This window comes from Lonchura striata, chromosome 5 (assembly GCF_046129695.1).
Source record: "Lonchura striata isolate bLonStr1 chromosome 5, bLonStr1.mat, whole genome shotgun sequence".
Lineage (NCBI taxonomy): Eukaryota > Metazoa > Chordata > Aves > Passeriformes > Estrildidae > Lonchura > Lonchura striata.
In genome coordinates this window covers 16,263,718-16,285,063 of record NC_134607.1, presented here as the reverse complement: position 1 = coordinate 16,285,063, position 21,346 = coordinate 16,263,718, and the positions used below count along the sequence as shown (strand labels likewise).

The 21,346-nt window shown below is 41.8% G+C and overlaps 1 protein-coding gene across 1 annotated transcript in view; it reads right to left on the bottom strand.

The window, feature by feature from the left end:
* Positions 1-20,714, bottom strand: part of PTN (pleiotrophin) — a 76,077-nt gene extending 55,363 nt beyond the window's left edge. Inside the window, exon 1 of the mRNA XM_021551962.3 lies at positions 20,430-20,714. The gene's annotated coding sequence lies outside the window, so the exon portion shown is untranslated. The remainder of the gene's footprint in view (positions 1-20,429) is intronic.
* Positions 20,715-21,346: the final 632 nt, after the last annotated feature.

Here is a 21,346-nt window from a genome sequence, read left to right as displayed (position 1 = left end):
CATTTAAGTGAAAAGGTATCACCCAAGAGGCAGGAATCACAAAACTTTATTCAGTGTTAATTCAGTGAACTGGTTACCAAGCCAAGCTTCCTGGGAATGACGTTAGCACCTCTGCTGGCCAGTGAGCTCAGACCAGAGCTCATACTCAAACTCCAGCTTTTGGTTAATCTGTATTACCCTCCATGGTGGCTCATACCCTGCTCCTGCCTGAGCCACCCTGAGTATTCCTCAGGGAGGGAAATTCAGGCACACAAGCAGAAACACTCCCTTCAGTGAATATACAGTATACAGCCTGGGAATCACAGTCAGAGGAAGCCAGTATATTCACAAAGCTTTCTGAATAAACAGAATTGGCAACTGGTATACAAATTAACTGAAACTAAAGCTGGCATTATCCACTGCTTCCAAATCTCTCTTCCACAGCTATCAAAACACATCTATCAAAAACAGAAGTAGGCAGAGGTACCACTCCTTTTCACCTGCAGAATGCCTATTATTGAGGTAATGTTTTACCTTCATCCCCTGTTGCTGGAGACTCAATCCCTCCAAACATACAAAGGCTTGCTAAGACCACAGGCATTGCCTATTAAAGTGGTGAGGCACATCTCACTACAGAGGGATGCCAGCACTGAAGGCACAATGCAGAATTACTGCTACACCTCTGTGCCTTGTCCTTCATGAGAAACAGCTTTGCTAACATGGAAAAGCTACAAGAAATGCTACAGACTCATAGGCTGAGGACAGAAGGGAGAGAGCCCTGCAACACAGCTGAGGGGAAAATGAAAGAGACCAAGAAACCCAACAGTGATGTTCCTCACCATCCTCACACCTTGCCTCATCTTCCCCAGGCCTCTGACCTGCAGACCTCTTCCTCTCTCCTCACTGCCATGTAGCTTTGCCTATTCAAAGCTGCCTTGCAAACAGAAAGAGATCACTTAGGAAAGGTTTTGCTAGTTCTTAACAAAAAAACACTGTTTATTCAGGGCATGGCAAAAGTTGATGATGGATGATGCTATTCCACACAGAGCAAACACACTGCTCTGGCATAACAAGCTTGTGTTACTGTTAAGAACAGATATCAGTAATATTTTAGAGTTACCCTCTAAATGGTTCTTCTCTCTGGTGGCCTCAGGCTAAGGCTTTGAATTGTCCTGAATGAAGATGTCTCTGGTTGATTCCTGCTGTAGGGCAGTTCAGGTCAGCTCTGTTCTGCACATCTGTTTAACATAAACAGACAGATTTTGGAAGCAGCAAATTGTGCCACAAATGGCTCCACAGAGGTGGGAAGCCTCATTTGGTCTTCAAAGAAACTTCCTACAGTAAATTTAAAGACTTCATTGCGCCAAACATGAAGGACACCTGCATGTCATTAAGTACTTACTGCTGAGCAGACAGCTTTCTGGGTCACCATCTGTTCATCAAGAGCACCAGCTCCTGGCTGCATTTTCCCCAATTCAGTGTGCTCCAGGCTTTGAACTCTCAGCCTTGGAACTCACAATTATTCAAAAGAGAGCATGGATGGTTCTTCTGTGTCAGGAACACATATCCAAACACAGTGTCCCACGAGAGAACAATTCAACCAGGCACAGTTCAGTAAAGTCTGTTTAAGGATTTTAGGAGCTAATCTGAATAGCTCATAGTGTATTATGCCTCTGTTTGTGGTATCTACTGCTGCCTTCCTAATCTCATCAAGCTGCCTGCTTATCTGTAGTTATCTGGCTCTGGTAACACTTATTGTGTGTGTTGTTTAAACGAATGTCCTCTCCTGTGCTAGGAAGTTTGCTACCTAGCCAACTGCTCACAGAAGAAAGTTCAAAAATTAAGATCCCTTGGCCTAAACAACACAACTTTTGTAGCAATAGGAGAAGCTACCTGTGTAAAGCTTGAGAATAAATATCTCATCAGCTCTAGAAATCCAGAATTACTTTCCTGCCACTCCACAGAACCCAGGTTGGCCCAATCCTGGCACTTCTATCCAAAGTTTTCAGCCTAAAGTTTCAGCCTTTTGAAGTTGAATCACCAGATAGTTCCACTAGATCAACACAATCATCAAAACAGGCAAAATTAATCACAGAGAAAAAACAAAAGGGTCCTAATGGGTCCTAATGCTCACTCAGGAGAATGATCCTTGTGTATAACAAAGCAGGAACAGAGGCTGGTCCAAGGTCTCTGGAACTGATGTATAACCACCTTCCACATCATAGGCTTACAACTCCTGCTTTCTTGCCCCATGTCCTCCCCACCTAAGTTGTATGACATAATTTAAGGACTGGCACCCAAGTTGTATTACACAATTTAAGGACTGGCACAGTTCCGTATTCTCAGAGAGGAACAAACAAATTTTCTCATTTGGGCAATTCCTGCTTGGTATTTGATGTTTCAGAATCTTCTTAAATGAAGCCAGCCATTTATTATAGCACTAGCCAGTGCTCAGATTGAACTGGAGTTCAAAGCTGCTAAGCTTCTTCGCTCTTCTCAATGAGAGGAAAATCAGCATTTCCCTTGATTCTGGAAACAGAACTGGCTTATCAACATAACCAGAAAAATCATGTGATGCTCCCATGAGCAAAGGAAGCCTATAAAGCTGAGACCTCCTCCACCCTACCTAAACACAGTCCACCTAACTCAGAAATGCATGTTTTTTCTTATTCAGATTCACCTTTCTAGGAAGCTTCATATAGGTGAGACTTGAAGAGAGAAAGATGGAGTTCTTTTGTGTCTCAGTAGCTGGGTTTCAGGAATAAGGGCTGTGGCCTGCCCCTCTGCTGTCAAGAAAATATCTCTTGATTGGAAAGGAAAGCATGCACTTAAGCTAGCATTCCAAAAAGACAAAGTAAGCAGGAGAAAAAACAGAATACAGAAAAAACTACCAACAACCAAAATACGTCTAGAAAGGAAAGAGTAAGCAACTCTCTACTTTGCTAGTAAATGACCTCCCAACCTGGCCTTTTTAGTTTCTATGATGCATCTTTCTCTGTTCCCTCTGCTTTTCTCATAATGTTTGACTCTATTTCTCTAGGTTTGCAGGAGCCAAGTTACAAATTGATATGATAAAGGGCAACACAAGAGGTGTGACTTGCAACATGTCACAGCCTTTGTAGGAAGCAAATTGGCACCTAAATTACAGTATTTGCATATTACACTTAAAAAGAGAACTCAATTACTTGCTAAAGCAGGACACATTTGCTATCTTTTAAAACACAACTTCTGCTTCCCTGACCTGCCCACATTTCACCTCTGAGAAGCTGAGAAAAACTCTTCTGTCAAGACAAAATGGATGTTCTTATGCAAAAGCCCCAAGTTTTCCTTGTACCAATCATCTGGTATCCACAACTCCACATTTGCCATTTACACTTTGTAAGATGAGAGATCCACTGCCTTCTAAGGAAAGCTTTTGTGAAATGATCATCCTGCCTTGCACCATCAGCACTGTAATATAGTAAATTAGTTTGTAATTGAATTTTTCTTATCATAGCTTTCCCCAGCAAGTTAAGAGAGGCCTTCAGTACTTGCATTTTTTTTCCCTAGGAGATATTTATAATGTGGTTATCTGTTCTTCTTGAGTTTGTCAGGCAGACTAAGCTCTTTTAATCTGCAGAGCAAACTTTCTCCAGGCACTAGTTTGCTGAAGAGTTTTTCCTTTGTTTCCATTTATTTCTTTTGCATCTTTTGAAAATGTTGACACCAATATAGGATGCCTTATCCTGGCATCTCCACCATCACCATGGTCTGACCCTCTCAGGCATATACCTAAGATTTGGTTTTAAATTTTTCTCCACAGCACTACATTCAGAGCTCATCTGCCAATTCCTGGTTCCTGTGACCCCCTAAAATCCTTTTTAATCACTGCTTTCCAGATATTTCCACTACATAAGTTTCATTCATACATATGGAGATAAAAAGGACTAAAACATGCTGTGCTAAGCCACTTGCATCATTTTTTTCAGCATTGAAACATGACAGGGAAAATGTCACCCAACCCTAAGACACAGACATAAATACAAAAAGGAACAGGTGGAAAGAGGCTCCCTGCCTTTTTTGGACATCTTTCCCTCTTTCCAGAAAGCTAGAAAGAGGTCCTCAGCAGCCTCAGACTGTTAATAATTACTCCAATGCTCAGTTAGAAATGGCTTTTGCAATATTTAACATCTTTCTTATAGATTAAAGTCTAATTCTTCATTAATTTTTAAAAGAAAAAAAAATTAAAATGTGTTTTCAGTCTTCAGCTTTAAAGAAAATACTCAGAAGTATGACCATCAGCTTACATTCAAATAATAAAAAACCTATGCAGAAGACCAGAACAAAAAATCCCATCATTGTTTTGGATTTTCTTCATCTAGCGATTTTTAGGCAAATATCCTGACAGGAAAGGGGGAGGAGTGGGGCTGTCAGTACTGTATTCAGTGAGTATAATTACACTGAATTAGTGCTAAGGGGTTTAGAGAGAGGGAGAAATACTATTCCACAGAGTTAATATAAAGTGGGCTTTCATGTACATACAAACCCACAAGGAGCAAGCTACTGCCTGCTGAGACCCATTTGAGAGCCAAGGGATTGATCGGACTCGGCCAGCCCTTGCTGGAGAGAAAAGCTGCAGTTGTGAATTACTGTAAAGCAGCATTCACATGATTGATGGGTTTACCCCCACCACCACATTTGTTTCAAAGATCCATTCTGTCTTCTGTGGCAACGGTGTGAATTAACCACACTCACAATGGCTGGCTGGATTTCACCAGACCGATCCAAGGTCCTGGAGTTCGACAAAGCTTTTATCTTATGCAGCCTGTGTGACTGGAAAGTGGGGAAGGGATGCTATTGAACACCCAGGCTTCTGAGGAGCACCACAACATCAACCTCCTCAAAGAGTCTGCAAACTTTCTGCCATCACACCAGCCAGCTCACGCCTGGGGAAGGCCCTGAAGAAGCTTTGCCTCTGATTTCCTTTGCAGTCTGATACTACCCCCACTTACCCTTACATTCCAGGGACCATAAGGTGTAATTATTTCATCTCTTTCTTTGGTCCTTTCTTGGACACCATCTTCATCTGCCTTTCCAGCTATGCTGGATGTTCTGGGAATCACAAAGTCAAATGGTTTGAGAGGTCTCTACCTCTTTAGGAGCCTCCCCAGCTCCAAACCAACCCAGCCTCCAAACAGGCAGATGCTGAAGTTGCACCAAATTGGGTCAAGCACATTTTAGCCACTATGCCCAACTCCCACTTGGAAATTCTCACACCAAAACATGTCATAACTGAAAATACACAGTAACTACGTTAGTCCCTGTGCACCAAACAACTCATACAAACCACAGTTAGAGCTCAGCTGTCCTGGAGTTACTGGGTTAAACGATGAACACTCACTCAGCATTCTTGACAGCAAATAGGAACTGCTCTCAGACGGTCTCCTGCTACCATACATTTCCAAATTTTCTACGTGCACATTTTATTAACCCCAAAGGACATTGTGTTCCATTTTACAGTGAAAAGCTCTTTCAACTGCAGAGAAACTAATTTGTCCAGAACATTCTGACTTCTCCTGACCTAAGTTGCTGTGTGCTCCACCATACACACAGGAAGAGAGGAAAATGGGATCAATAATAGGTTTCTCTGGGATCTCACAGAGATGCTGTAAGCCTGCAAAGCACACACATGGGAAAGCACACCATAAGACAACATCGTGGATGCTGTGTGAGCTGTGGTGAACACAAGAGCAGCAGAGAACACACTACTGCTGTGCTAACAGGGTCACCAAATCCCACAGACCAATCCCACCAGACCAAGCTGAAGGCTCACTCCAGTCCCAGGAGGCTGGCATTCTGTGATATGACAACAACATTTCCACTGAATTCTGATCAGCACACTTAAATTCTTCCCCCTTTCACAAATCCTCTAACTGTGCAGTTCAGTGTAGTGGCGTTAGCAGCTAGATGTCCAACACAGGTGTGCTATTAAGAAAGGATTTTTTTTATTTCACTTCCAAAGCCTTTGCACAGTGAAGCACCATTAAAACCAGGCATGTTTTTCCTCAAGTTCCACCTAAACAATGACTGACTTTAAGTAAAAGCTATTTGTTGTCACCGCTTCATTTGCTACACTCAGAGGCACGGTGGGAAAATGTTATAAAAGCTCCACTTTTAGAAGTAGGAGGTTATCTGCAACCTCAGTTGGCTTCTGTCACTCCTGGTACTGTGTGTGTCACAGCAAAACCTGTAACGCATTTAGTGACTCACATGATGGCAAGGAACACTAAGCCAGTGTGCCCATGCACAGCACCCTCCATAAAAGCCACTTGAGCTCATCAAGATTAGGAATGAGCTCTTTCTTAAGTCCAGGCCAATCCAGTTAACAGGCTTATATGGAAATGCTGAGGGACAGGGCTGACAAGTGGCAGTGCACCTAACTTGCAAACACCAGTTTGCTGAAAAGGAAGAACGTGTCAGTGCTGCCTAGCTCAGTCTCACAATTGCATCTTTCCTCTTCATATATTCCTTTACAGATGCTTTTCTGCGAAGATTTGAATTTAAAATGGCTTAGGTGACCTTTGAGATTTCTATCACTGCTATAAATCTTGTTCCAGTAGCACAAAGAAAGAAAACCAACTGTTAAAGACAAGCCCATTTCATACTTCCTGATCAAATAGCCTTCCCTTCCTGTTCTTGGCATATGTTTGCATAAGTTGATTTTCTTCTGCTAAAAAGATGCTGGCATGCATCAAAACAGAAAAAAAAAAATGCACAGAGATGTTTTGAGACTGCTTGTTGTGACATCAGCTAGTGAGAAGACACTACTGTCCCATCCCTCTTGTTCCATCTGTGCAGAGAAATGCAACCTGGGGAAAGGGTTGTGCATGACCTTCTGCTGAGGAGCAAGCACAGTGGCAGATGTCCAAGCCCTGCCCTCCCCACCACTGCTGAGCATGCAGGATAGCTCCAAAATGAAGGCTGAAACAAAAGCTTCCTCTCTTTCAAAAAGGAGCTACTTTGGGAATCCACACTTAAAAGGTAATAACATTAAAGTACCCACAACCTCAACTTACCAAGACTTAATTTTCCATAATAGGAATTAGAAAGGGGGAAAAGAGAAGGGAGTAAACATCAATTTTGCAAATAATATAAATAATTCTAGGAGTTAAATGAAAGACATTTTAGAAGTATAAGTGTTACTATGAGAAGTTAATATTAAAATAATTTTCTGTGAGATGCATGGAGACTAAGTCAGCATCAGATAAACTGAACACAGTCAGACTTAAGGGAAAATGGGTAGTTTGCACAGGACATTTCACTTCTGACAATATATTTGTTTTCAAAGAGTCATTCATTTGCCACAGCTGAAAAGAATCGGGGCAATAAATTAGATGTACAATTAGCTCACATTTCTAATATCACTAACAACTTCCTGACAGTTTACCTAGCTGTTAATTTAAAAAGAAAACAAAAAACACATCCCCCCACAACAAGGAGGCCAAAAATTGTTAACTTATACAGCCAATCTAAATCACAAACAAATGAGCCTATATACATCTATAAATTTACATATACATTTAGTTTCTTTGGTGGGCCTTTAGATAATTTGGATCAGGCTTTTAGTTAAAATGCTTAGAGGGAATTCTTCTGAAAAGGCAAAAACATACAATATTGCACACATACCAGCTAAGGAGTAAGAAGGCAGAAGGACAAATAGGTTTTTTTCAGGCTTTCCTCACAGGGAGGTACAGGAGGGGAGAGTTTCCAACTAGAACTGTTGAGCTGCAGTTTTGAGGATGATAATATACAAGCCTCCAACTGAGACCAGGGCTGATCAATGTGAAATAGTCAGTGATCAAATGATAGTGTAACCATTTTCCATAAAGGTGAAAGTGGGATAATTTTTATAAATGATTTCTTGTCAGTGTAACTAGCTCACATGGTGGCAGTTAGTTTGAAGATTGCAGAAAGGAAATATACAATGAGTAAGCCCCAAACAATCAAAAGGAATTGATTAAGGAACTAGGGCTGTTTCTAGACTTATTTCTAAAGTGAGGACTGCAACAGTTCAGATACATTTCCACAGGATGTAAACACAGAATTCTCTCACAGTCATTTGAAATCTTCACATCACAGTTACTGCCTGATTCTGGTGTATGACTGGGAGGTCACTATCAGTGCTAAGAGAATCAGGTTTTAGAAATCAGAGAATCTGGGAGTCACTTCTTTCTGTTCCTTGACAGCTATCCTTTCAAAAAGCATGCCAAGAATGAGCACAGATATTCTGAAATTATGCCAAAGTGCAATCACTGATGATACTTCTGGTCAGTCAGGAAAAAAAAAAGAAAACAAAATTACTTCACATATGCAGTTTAAGAATTTATTCACTCGCAGAATATCTTTAAGAGAAAGAAAATGGGAATGCAGCCCAAGTGAAACTAATAGGAGAGAACAACTTTGGCAGGTGAAATGTAAAATGGAGATTAAGAGGTCCAAGAGCAAGGCTGAAGAACAAGGAAACAAATGTATAGTGACAAGTAATAAGGCATTTCTTAAGCACACGGGAGACTGGAACTCCAGAAGAGCCAGTGGGTCCTGCAGACTCTCCTGATGCAGAGTCAGTGAGGGCAAAAAGAGAGATTGCACAGAAGTTAAATGGCTCCCCTGCTTCAGTTTTCACCTCAGAGCAGGGAAGGGAGATGGATGCCCCAGGGTTATACAAGTACAGAACTTGAGGCAGAACTGCCAGACTGAGTTAGGAGAAATAAAATAAAGCAAATGAGAAAAAGAAACTACTTGAGAAATTTGATTGCACTAAACTGCATTTCCAGAGCTGAGAAAAGTCAGTTAAAGGCAAAAGTAAACCAGCTAGCCTGAAATAGGAGCCCCACAAACTAGAGAATTCTAAAAAAGCACATTTTTAACAATGATAAATCATAACCTACAAATGACAACACACTAACCTACAAAAAGGTTTCAAAACCATATCCTGGCTATTTTTTACTAGATGTAAATTGTTCAGATTTTCAAAGACTTTGAGACTGTTAGGAGAGCTTTATCATCTTGTGACAAGGGGTAACTGTCACTTTTTCAATATTAGTCAAGGAACAGAGACTTACAGGATAACAAAAATAATTTTTTCATACAAAAGGGAGATGTTTTAGCACCTGAAGTCCTGCCTAGGACCAGTGTTGCAGAAGGCATTTGTGAAGTATCTGATAGGAAGAATGGAAAACAAGGCCACAAAACACACACTGCCCATATAATATGGTGTTAGTCAACAGTATGAGGATCTGAGGATCCTTGTTCTCACAACTATCCAGGCAACTGGACAGCACAAATACCAGATAAAATTCACCACAGACATATTTAAGTCTAATGGGGAAAAAACCCCACAAACTATATATATATATATATATATATATATATATATATATACACATACATATATATATACATATATATACATATATATACATATATATATATCTGCTTCCAGTCACTACTGAACTAACTTCTGTACATCAAGAAAGTCCTGAAGACAGATGATGTCACATCCCTGTAGTTAGCAAAAGAGTCATTTCAGAGTAGACAAAACTTTGAAGCAGCACTTCTAAAATTGCAAGCTGTAATATGAAAAAAAAGTTTGACTGAGGAAAATTAGAGAATGTTGGGTTAAAATTCAGCTAAATGTGATTGCTAAAATAAGGGCATGAAATGTAACCACACTTAGAAATAAACTGAAATATTCTGTTGATTTAGAACTAGGCATGGGGCTGTAAAAGGCTACTGAAAATGAGAAACATGAGGGAATGTGTAATATTTATGAAAGGTGACCTACTGCACTGTTTAAATAGAAGACAGATTAAAGCAGAGACAAGTTGAGGTTATGAAAATAAGGACATTATAGATACATGAATTCGAAATTAAGATTCAGGTAACCTCACCTATTCAGAGTAATGAAAATATATCTTCAAAACCAAAACAGATTGCTTGTGGCTAATCTGCCCAGGGGAAACCCCCCTCTGGATCTGTCCACATTTAAGCTAAGGAAGGTGAACACTATTTGTGAAGAGTTTTAAGAAATCCACATAAGCCTGGTTTTACAGAACTCAACCCACGCTCTGCCATCCACTTTCAAATCTTTTAAAATTGGACTGAAGAAAGTGGTCCATGCCTTGGGAAAATCCAGGTCTAATTCACAGACTAACCCAGCTGCTGCTACAGAAGCACTTTCTGCCTTCGATAGTTTAGCTCTGCAAGGCAGCAAAGCTGGGCCCATACAGGAATCTGAGCAAGGAAAGCAGAGTTCACATGGGATCAGCAGCTGCAGCTTGGAAGTTCTGCTATTCCAAAAAGTATTTAGGCCTAGAATATATATTTAAACCTGAAGGAATAGAAGACAGATACAAATGAGATTAAAAAAATATCCCTTACATTGCATACCAATCACACTTTGCATCAGGCAATGAAAAACAAGCTTATTCTCTGCTAAGGGCACTGATCAAAGGCTAAAATGTTTTTTACAACAAAAGTTATGATTATACAGGGAGAATAAAAATAAATAAAAAAGAAAAAAAATACCAAAATACCCTGTCCTTTGAAGCAATTGAAAAGGACACGCACAAGTTTGGGGGGAAAAAATGAAATAAAACTTCTATTTTTGTTCAATTCTACAATAATAGTAGCAATGATTAGAAATAGCAATTACAAATTATTTCAACTGTTTACAATTATTTTGTAAATAGACAACTTTATAATAACTCAATTATCACAACTGTTTAAAATGTTTACAAATACTACACTTAAGATTCTAATTCTCAAAGGTACGCTTTGAAGAAAATTTTAAATGGATCAGGAAAGGACAAACTTGAGAAAATGCTCCTCGTTGCCCACTGCTATATTCTGTAGCACTTATTTCTGAGACACCATGATCATAAAAATGACCTAATGAAGAGCATGAGCTGGACATCACAGGGCATCATGAAGAGCTTACTGTAGCCAATGTGTCTGTCTCATATGTAGGCTAAGTTCTTGTTTCCATTCTCTCAATGCCCATTAAGTGATAGAAGTGCTCAGATACAAACCAGAATTCCACTCGCCCAAAATCATGGATTCGGTAACACAAAAATTTCCATTTCAATAAGCCTTAGATGAAATATTTCAACCTCAATTTTTCTTGACTTAAGACAGATAATTTACACTTCACAGATTTCTCCTGCTTTGAGTTTTTTGTTTGTTGCAGTTTAAGTAAGGCAAGAAATTCCCATCCACAATTACTTGAGAAATCTCAGTTGGTAAAATCCCAACTGGAATCAGAGCCTTATTGCATATGCTGAAAGTGTCAATGCATAAAGATGCGAACTTGTCATTTACAGTACATGTTGCACAATTCATAAGTCTAAAGTTATCTAACACATTTTTGCTATGCATCCCTACATTTTTTAAAGTTTCTCCCAGCAGAGACCTGCTTTTGGGGTGTGTGTAAAGCATGATGTCAGGGCAAAGTCTCCACACATCTCTCTCTGTTCCTCTATAAAAACACATGCCTGCCATACCCACTCATCCTACGGTTGTGGTTAGCACAGGAAAGAGGGGCTCTTATTTAAAGGACTTGCAGACACAATCGTAAATAATTCAAACTAAAATACAGTACATAGCAACTAAACGAACAAAGTAGATGCTGTAAGATGCCACCTTTATTTTTTAAGTCCTTTTCTTGTATGGCAGTATTCAGCCTACCACTGCTCTCAAAAGCTCTCACCCTTTGGGAAAACCAGTACAGAGGTGCTGTATTTGGGCACAGAGAAGCAGCCAAAGAAAGGCCAGGACCATGTAGGACACTGTACCACCAAGAAAGAAAAGGTGCTTGTAAATGTTAACTCAGTAGCAAAATACTGGAAGTGCCTACAAATATTTTTGAAAGCAGGTTCAAAATAATGTTTCTGGATCAATGAGTAAGAACAGGAAGCTCATACACTTCTCCTCCCATTCCCATCTCTTTTTGAACTTCCGAATTTTTTTTTCCATCATGAAAACATGGCAAATTTTCCAGGTAGTTACAAACAGAAAGAGAAAATGTTCCCTTCTCTCCTACATTTCTGATTTCAGCCAACTTTACGAAACATTTCAGATGTTAAGCCCAGAAGATTTCTCCCTTCAGAGACAAAACCAAGGGCTGATCCCAGCAGGAAGATGGCAGCCTCCACCTCTCATCAGGATAAGCTCAGAACCTTCACAGCACCAGCTTGGCGCCAGGTTTGGCCAGGGGGTAAGCACCCATATGGCCCCGACTCTGCCTTGGAAAAGTATGGTTATTAACACAAAATAATAGAAGCAGTTCATATTGGAAAGTGGAGGAGAAACACAGTTCATTATTAGCTTGACTCTACCAATTAAAAAGAATTTCTAGAAGAGCAGCTCATGCTTAAACAGGTCTCCAGAAATATACCAAGTGAAGCTGTCAAAGGCCCAATGGTAAATGTATTGCTACAAAACTTTTCATAAGAGCTTTCATCCCACCCACTCACAAAGGGCATAGACCTGAACATATCAGGTCATCAGATAGCTTAAGTTCCACTAATTATGTTAAATTTATATATGAAATTTGCATCAAGGAAAGATTTCACATGCACTTTTACATTTACTCTAAGTAAATCCCACTGTTCTCAGTGAGGTAACTCAGAGCCCATAAAGATGTTCCAGCAATGCACAAGACACACTCAGGCTACAGCTCAAATTGGAAGCGATGGAAAGAAGAGAACGGCGCCTCTTAGAACACATACACCTATAATCCAAATGACCACTAAATATTAATGAGTCCAAAATACAAACTAAAACCCACGTGACAGACTCTTGAGCTAACAAATACGAAGGTGTTTGCCTTTTCTTCTTTACCACTCCATAAATACAGTATCCCATAGTATTTGCAAGCACAGCAAAGATCAGATACCCCTACTTAGGCAGCCCATAAACCCTGCAGCTCTTTACAAATCCTCTGCTGGTGGATGGTCTATCTGGGATTAGTACTAGAAGGAAAATGAGAGCAACCTTCAGGCTCCTCTAAACTCTGCAGATCTCTGGTCAAACAGGCCAGAGGATCATTGTACCATAATCAGCTCCGACATGGGTTTCTGATTTGGTTTGCAGGGGCTTTTGGTTTGGTTTGTGGGCAGGTTTTTTTATCCTTCTGCTGCATAAATAAGCCTAGAAGAGGAGGAGGCCCAGAGCACAGAACAAGTATGCAAATGCCATATCATACCAACTGCCATGCCAACAGCAATCACACACACACGCCTGCTCACACGCTCCTGCCAAATAATCACTTAAGCAAACATCAACTACAGAGATTAGCAAAAGCGTCTGACAATGCGCAAATCGAACAAGAAACGCGGGCTGAAGGGACAGCTTAGCAAAGTGAGGATTTACTAAGTGAAATGACATGAAGTTCCTGAACCAAAGCTTGCAGCATTTTTGGAAGACTGCTGAAAATCCTATCTGTTGGCTAGTAGATTTTTTTCCATCCACCCGTCCCTACCGCATATCAGCTGCAGCCAGACAGGCTTCTAATAAAAGCAAGTGACTCTTACACAAAGGAAAATATCTTTCCAGCCTCTGGGAAGGCAGCAATCCAAGCAAACAACCAGGCACTCAGGTGGCACAAGCCATTGGGGAGCAACCACGGCATCTCAGGGGCTTTTCAGCACCAAAAAGCAAGCTAAATCCCTACAGTAAACGGTTGGTTTTCCAGGTGAAACCACCCTAGGCAGAAAAAGAACTTCAAATTATTTCTGTTCAATGTGATAGGGGGGTGGAGGGAGGCTACTTTTAAACATGTATTTTTTATTGTGTAAACTAAAGGAACAAAGTGTTTTTCTATCAGATTTAAGGCAGAATATCAGAATAATATATTATCTCTAATTTACTAAAAGATGCTTCACTCCAAAGACACTTTCAATGGAAGCAATGAGATTTTGCTGCAAGAAGCACAAGAAGAGTCACAACCATTTAGCAGCATTATAGGGCATTTGTGTCTTATTTTGAAGAATTTGTTGCCAAAACAAAGGAGGAGGTACTCTTTCTCAATCTTAGAGTGAACTATATATTCCTTATTCTGATGAAGCTCTTGCTGAAGCATCAACTTTGCCTGAATAATGTTTGGAGGATGTGTGCCTGGTTAAATATTAATCTCTTCTAGACAGGAAGAATATGATTTCTAGTGAGCTGAAAAAGAACTAAATATTGAAATGGAAAAAGCTTGGTCATCTGAAAGCAAGTTGTGACTTTGTAACACCATAGCACAGATACCATCATATCAGAACTGCCTTCTTTCTACCAAGGCTATTTCTAAATCAATTCCTATCTTACTTTCAAAGACAACAAATCTTCCTTAAGAGATCCATCCCTTACCATCTGACAAAGTACCTAAAATGAGCATTACAGAAATGTTAAAATGGGCATTTTGAGACCATGTAATTCTTCCCACTGCTGCTCACATGTCGTAAACCTGCTAAAAAAAAAAAAAAAGACAGAACACCTAAAATAGTTATCTTTAAAAACAAAGTTTTTGCTACAACAAATACCCTTAAACAATATATTAAGCACATTTTGGATGCTCCTATCACAAGAAAATATGCTACAGACTGTGAGCCTTCTGTTGTTGGCTACAGATGGGTGCATACATTTGCATTGCACTACTAAGTATCCTTTGCACTTCAAGATACATGATGTATGAGGAGTAGAGCTAAAAAAACAAATACATACATAAATGAATCTGTTGTTCTAGTAATCCAGTAGAAACAAGGAAGCCTTAAATGGAAAGAAACATATCATCTTTAGTTGGTTATGAAACTAATGTCATTGTTTGCATGGCTCTGAGGAGGAAAAAAAAAAAAAAACCAAACAAAAAAAAAGGAGAACAAAACAGGTTTTGTGCCTGATATCCACTGGAACTGAATCTGAGAAGTCAATTCAGTTATATCTGTGCAGGGACAGTCTGGCTTCCACAGATACATATATATTTACTGTTTGTGTCAACACACAAGGAATTCCAATGTATCCATGGAGTCAAATTATCTTTTTTTTTTTCCTTTTTAATCGTTAGAGAAGTCAACAGGTAGATGCAATTAGGAAAGTCAGATGAAGATGACAGCAGAGTTGTCTCTGTGCCTTAACAAGTTCAGAAGATCAAGACCAATTTTGCACTCCAGCCTAAGCAACAGTCTAGCTCCTCCTCACAGTGCCCGTCTCCACTCAGCTGGACCAGCCTCCCTAAAATATCTGAGCACCAGCCCAGGTATGTAGATGAGGCTTTTGGAAGGAAAGCAGAGCCCATCCAGTCTTGCCTTCCCTCACAATTGTTCTGTCTAGTTTTACTCTTGAGAAGTTTTTTTTTTCCCTGTACAGACAGGGAATTCCTCCAAAAATATTGCTTGAAGATGGCAAAAATTCTGTTTCATTTATGTGGTTAGCTACCTGTAGACAAGTGTCAAAAAACAGATTTAGACTGGGGTATTGGGGAATTCCTCCTCTTTTTCTTCCCTCCCCACAGCAATTTGATGATGGTTTCATCCACAACTAAATAGGGGATGTTTACAAGGTCCAAGCTATGCTGAAACTGTGTAGAGACTAATGAGGAAGGAAGATTTTTATAATGCTCTTGTGAAACATTTAATGAGCTCTGAAATAGTGCTGGCAGGCCTCAAAGGAGAAAGGCCCAGTTTAAAACTGAACTTTGCAGTTTACTAAATGGCAGTATGCAGGAGCCCCAGGCACTATTTATTTTCAAAGACTATTTTTATCTGAAAATACCCAACTCCTGTAACCCTCTTCTGCTCTAGAAGTCTTTACCCCTCTGCTGTAGCTGCCATGCCATCAGTGGCACATGCCAACCAATGTGCTCCTAAGGCCCAAAATAACACATTAATACATTTTTCTTAATGTAATGGAACTGAATTTTGCCTCAGATATAGTTAGCTCATCTCCTCACCTCCAGAGGTCATCCCCATTGAAACCAGAATGTGCCACTCTGGGAAGGCTAGGAAGGACTCTTCGGAGTAGAGAGATGGTGAGGGTGAAAATCCTCTGGCTTTATCAGTAATACAGCTCTCTTTTATTACATTCCCATTCCCCCTTCTCATCTCCCATCAAACTGCCTACAGCTGTGTTCTTTCAATCTTCAGCCTGGAAGACATGAACAAGCAGTCTGCAAGATGACTACAGTTTTTCAAAAGTCACTCCCACACATATAGACAAGGAAGCAAATAAAAAAGGTTGAAAAAAAGAAAATCATCACAGTGCCACTGCGGAAGGTAGAGCCATATATTTTAAATGGCACAGTGATTCTGTTCCTTGGAATGAAAGGAGGTGAGACATACTGGCCAAGAGAGTGTCTAGTTAGGTGAAGTCCTGCTGAAAGTCCTGCTGACCCTTTCTACCATGGTAAGGTGAAACAATGCTGAAAACAAACTGAACTTGCAACATGTCCTTTTAAGTCTTTAGGGTCCTTATTTTTCACTTGGGAAAAAAACTGTAGGAGCCTAAAGAGAGCCTGAAAAGTACTGATGAACTTGGCATCACCAGATCACTTCTTTTGGCAACTCAGAACAACAAAAATATTAAGAAGCAAATTCCATACTGACTGCCAACTCTTATTTTATGGGTTGGATCAAGCTCATGTTAAAGGTAGTGGGATTAAAGAGATCTTCAGCTGATGACCACTTCTTTTCAATCTAAAATCAACAATTTGCCAAGCATATTTAATTTTTTAAATATATATATGGTTTCTATTTAGTAACACTGCTGACATGAGTAACAAGTTGTCAGTGCAACAAATTTAGTGATATAAAGAAGATGTGCCTTTTCTAAATCTGGTTTCACTGATGTGTCAGTCCACAGAGACACCACCATACCATTTCTTACACAACAACTCAGCTCTGTGGGTCATTGTAGTAAAACAAAAACATCCACATTACAGAAGACATTGCTGGCTCCTCTAATTCCATTTGCCCACAGTGCTTCTGCTGAAGAAATTGATGTCAGACAACTGACTCAAATTTCCCCGAACTCCCCACATTGAGCACTTGACAATGCCCACTTTTCTATTTCCCTCTCCACAGCTCCACTGGAGAGGACCCTCTGTGCATTCAGAGCAGCACAATGAAGAATGATTTCCAAAGCATTAACTTGGAGCCATTGAGACTTGAATGTTTTCAAAATAACTCCATTGTGCTCAAAGGATTCTAGACTACCCCAGCTACTCTAGAAGAGAGTCTTATTCCCCTTTCTCAAAACATCCATCCCTTGAGCCATCCCTGGAGTGCATTGTTGGGGCCGATTCCTTAGTGCAGCAAGTTCCATCAGTCAAAGCTCAACAGATACAAATAATATCAGGATATGGATATAAATTAGTGTGACAGACCCTAAATAGTTTTGACAGGTTTAGTAAGTATATATAGCGACACAGAATGCTATTCCTGCTGTCAGACATCAATATGTAGACAGAAGATTGGGGGCACCATGGAAACTCAGCGACATAAGAGTGGTATTGATTGGATAGAAAATGAGGCTGCAATTTAAGCTTAAGGCTGCCAGAGATGCCAAGAATGGAGAATGACCTCCAGCAGTGAATTTTCAGCATAAGCTCCCTGTGAACAAGCCAGTCCAAGAAGGATAAATCAGGGACAAGCTCACCAGGGATATGGCTCAAGCGAGCGTCGCTACCCTGAGCAGATGAGAATCCCTCTATGTGTGCACGTGTTACAGTGACCTAGTTCATTCAAAAACAGCATTTTGTATGGTTTATTATGGAGCCCTGGAACAAAGAGATTTCCTCAATTAAAGTCCTGAAATGCATCCTCTAAATGAAAATGCTTTTGATACACTGACCAGCAAGAGGTTGTAAATATCGAAGCAAAGCATACATTGTTAAAGACCAATTCCCACAGAAAATGCCACAGTTGGGAATGCAGGTAATGAGGGGGCCTGAACAGAGCAGAAGCAATGAGCCATGCCAGCTCCATCCCTAATGCCCTAGTCTTACACTAAAACACTTGTTATACCATAACACTAGATAAATTGTATTTTCCTTGACAAAAAAAAAAAAAAAAAAAAAAAAAAAAAAAAAAACAAAAAAAACACCACCCAACACACACAGGAAAAAAAATAGTATGAGTTAAATGAATGCATTTTCAGAGCTCCTGTAAAGAATTATTTTTAATTGTTATCTAAGGAGTCAGGAACAACCATTCCCAGAATCATCAAGAAGAAATAGAGGACATTTCAAGAAAGTACCTTGCCGAAGCCACTGCTGGAAGTTCACTAAGTAATAATATTCACATTTGTGGCAGAAAGATTAATCTACACAAAACATCCATCAGTACAGCTGTGTCAGGAATAAGATAACCCTCCAAAGTGTCCCCAGTGTCAAGCATATGGTACTGGGATAGCAGCACTATGTTTTGTAATCCTATAGTGAGACAAACCTTCTGCTGGCAAGGATACATCATCCACAGACTGCATCTCAAATAACTGGGGATTGACATCTGGATAACTGCAAAAAACCTGTTTTTCTTAGACCATTTCTACACTATAAACGAATATTTACCATTTGTAAAAGAAAGGTTTGTTGCTGGCTTCTCTTTTTCCCCACCCAAGAGCTGACTCGGGAGTAAAGTCTGTGAGTTTCTGTCCTTCAGTTTCACCCAAACCTTCATACATGAAAAATCACTGAAGAGTTTAGCTCAGCCTGGAGACAAGAGTTTATTAAATCTCCACATTCCTTCTCTTTAGCAAAAGTAGCTAAATTATGCAGCAGGAATTGGTTTTGCTGCTTTTTGGGGTCAGTTATGGGAATTTGGGGTTTTTTTTTACTTCAATGAAGTACCTTCTCCATGCACTTCCAAATTTTCTTTCCTACAGCAAAGCAACAAATTTTGTCACAAATACACCAGTTCCTTTTTCACTTTAAACTATTTCTCGTTATAAAAGTTCAGAATTATTTTTTTTTTTAATTCTTATTCTTTTTCAGGGAGGAAATTGAAATGAACAAAACAAAACAAACACACATAAACATTAAATTTGTTTCATAATCGGCTCAAGAACACTGCTCAGGACACACCAAGTATTTCTTTGTGACAACTTTTACTTTCCTTCTCTTTTTCTCTCCATCCCTTCCCTTTTTCTCCCTAATACAGTCAGTTACACACATCATGTAGTTCTTGTTCAAAAAGTTGAGCTTTGCTAAAAGCTAAAAAAAATCAGTGCCCAGAGGGAAAACAAGGAAAGGACATCAACTCAAGAGCTGATGACCCACAGGTAAAATGTTCCTCTACCATAACACAAGTCATTGCAAGCAAATGGGATCTGGCTAGAACACCACTATCCATAGCTCTAGGGTTATGTCACAGAGAAAGATTTAACTCCTGTCACAAACATTTCCACAGTGCTCCCAAGAACCCGCCAGTCTCTCAGGTGTACATCCTAATAGCCAGCTCCCGAGGGTACCACTAAGTTAAAGTGCAGTAGTCATTCACCACCAAGGCAAAGCCACTGGCAGCGTGGAAGAGAGGTGCGACAGCCAAGCGGAAGATGTAAAAGGAGCAGATAAGCTCCCGCAGAATGAAGATTACCTTCCTCCTATGAAAAGTTGTACTTTTAAAAAGAAGAGAAGAAAGGCAGGTAAGGAGTTAGAAGCACCGAGGCTGGAGACCATGAAACATTTGCAGAATCGCAGACAAGTTCTACAAAGAGGAAACTGTGTTTTCACCGTTGTTAACTCAGGTTTTTCCCCCAGCCTATCCGTCCCGAGGAAGGGGAAGACACGAACTAACAACGGCAGTTTTAGACAGATCTATCAGCACTTGCTAGATTTAGTTGTTTCAGCAGGAGTAAATTAGGGATAAGAAGGCAAAGTCCCAAGAAAAATATAAGCCCAAGTGTTCGGTCTGAAGGTACAATTTAAACTCCCGAGTTCCAGCCGGGACGCTCCTGGCACAGGGTAACTGGGACCCGCAGGGGGTTTGCCGCTCCGCTGTCCCTTTGTCCTCTCGAAACGGAACTGCCCGAACACTCCTGCCTCCCTTCCCCGCTGGATCCCGTCACCCACGGCCGCCGCTGTCCCTCTCACCCCGTGCTGGCACTTGAACGCTCCCAGGCACCGAAGCACCGCGGCAGCGCTCCCCACCCGGCAAAGCGGTCCCGTGTCTGCTCCCGGGCACTCCCAGACCTCACCCACCACCTCGGCCAGGTGTCTCCGGGGGCTCAGGTGTCCCCCTCAGGTGCACCCCTGCTCCCACCCAGCCCCACGGCCCCTCTGGCCGGCCAGCCTCTGCGGCATCCTGCTGGGGCAAGTGTCCCGGAGCCGCGGCAGGGACGAGGGAAGCGCTGCCCACCCTGCCCCGGGGGAACAAGCGCTGGAGGTACCATCCCTCGGGCAGACCCGGGAGTCCCCGCCGCTGCCTCGGACTTACTTGGGGCGGCAAAGAGCTCCTCTCCCGCAGCTGAAAGGGGCGAGCCGCGACCGTCCCCGGTGAGCAGCGACTGCCTGTGCCGCCGCGCGTCCCTGCGCTCCTCACGCCCGGCTCTGCTCTCTCTCCCGCCGGAGCTTTCCGGCCGAGATTTTTATACTGCAGGCAGGGAACCTGATCCGCGCTTTGACTCGGCGGAGCCCGGGCTGCGGCGAGGCGGCGAGAGGAGGGAAGGCAGGCGGGCGCCGGGGCAGAGCGAGCGGCCGCGCTGCCCCCTCGTGTGATGCGGGCGGGTCAGCCGCGGGGCAGCCGCGCCCCCGCCGCGGGCTGGGCTGGGCTGTGCCGGGCTGGGCTGGGCTGTGCCGGGCTGGGCTGGGCTGTGCCGGGCTGGGCTGGGCTGAGCTGTGCCGGGCTGGGCTGGGCCGGGCCGGGCTGGGCTGGGTTGGGCCGAGCCGAGCCGGGCTGGGCTCGCTCCGCTCCTCCGCAGCTCCCGCGGGAGGAGCGCGCCGCGGAGAGCCCGGTGGGGAGCTGCTGCAGTGCGGAGCGCCCCAGGATCCCGACCGGGCTTGTTAGCTCAGGTAACTTTCTCTCCTCTTCATCACCCAGGGACAGGGAGAGGCAGCTCGCCCTACAGCCCGACCGGTGCGGGGCTTCAGCTGCTTTTGCAGGTACAAACGTCCACCGCAGTTTTTGCCCCGGTTGCCTTTGGCTGTCAGAGTTTGAGGAGCTCTAACTTCGGCCTCGCTGACTTCCAGCTTGCCATTTTGACCACGGGAGTGATAGGCTGGAAATAGTGCTAGAGAGTGGGAAGCAAGAAAATAAATAAATAAATAAATAAATAAATAAATAAATAAATAAAAACCCACAGTGGACCACTTCTTCCCCCCCCCCCCAGTCCCCCACCCCCAGCTTTTAATTTC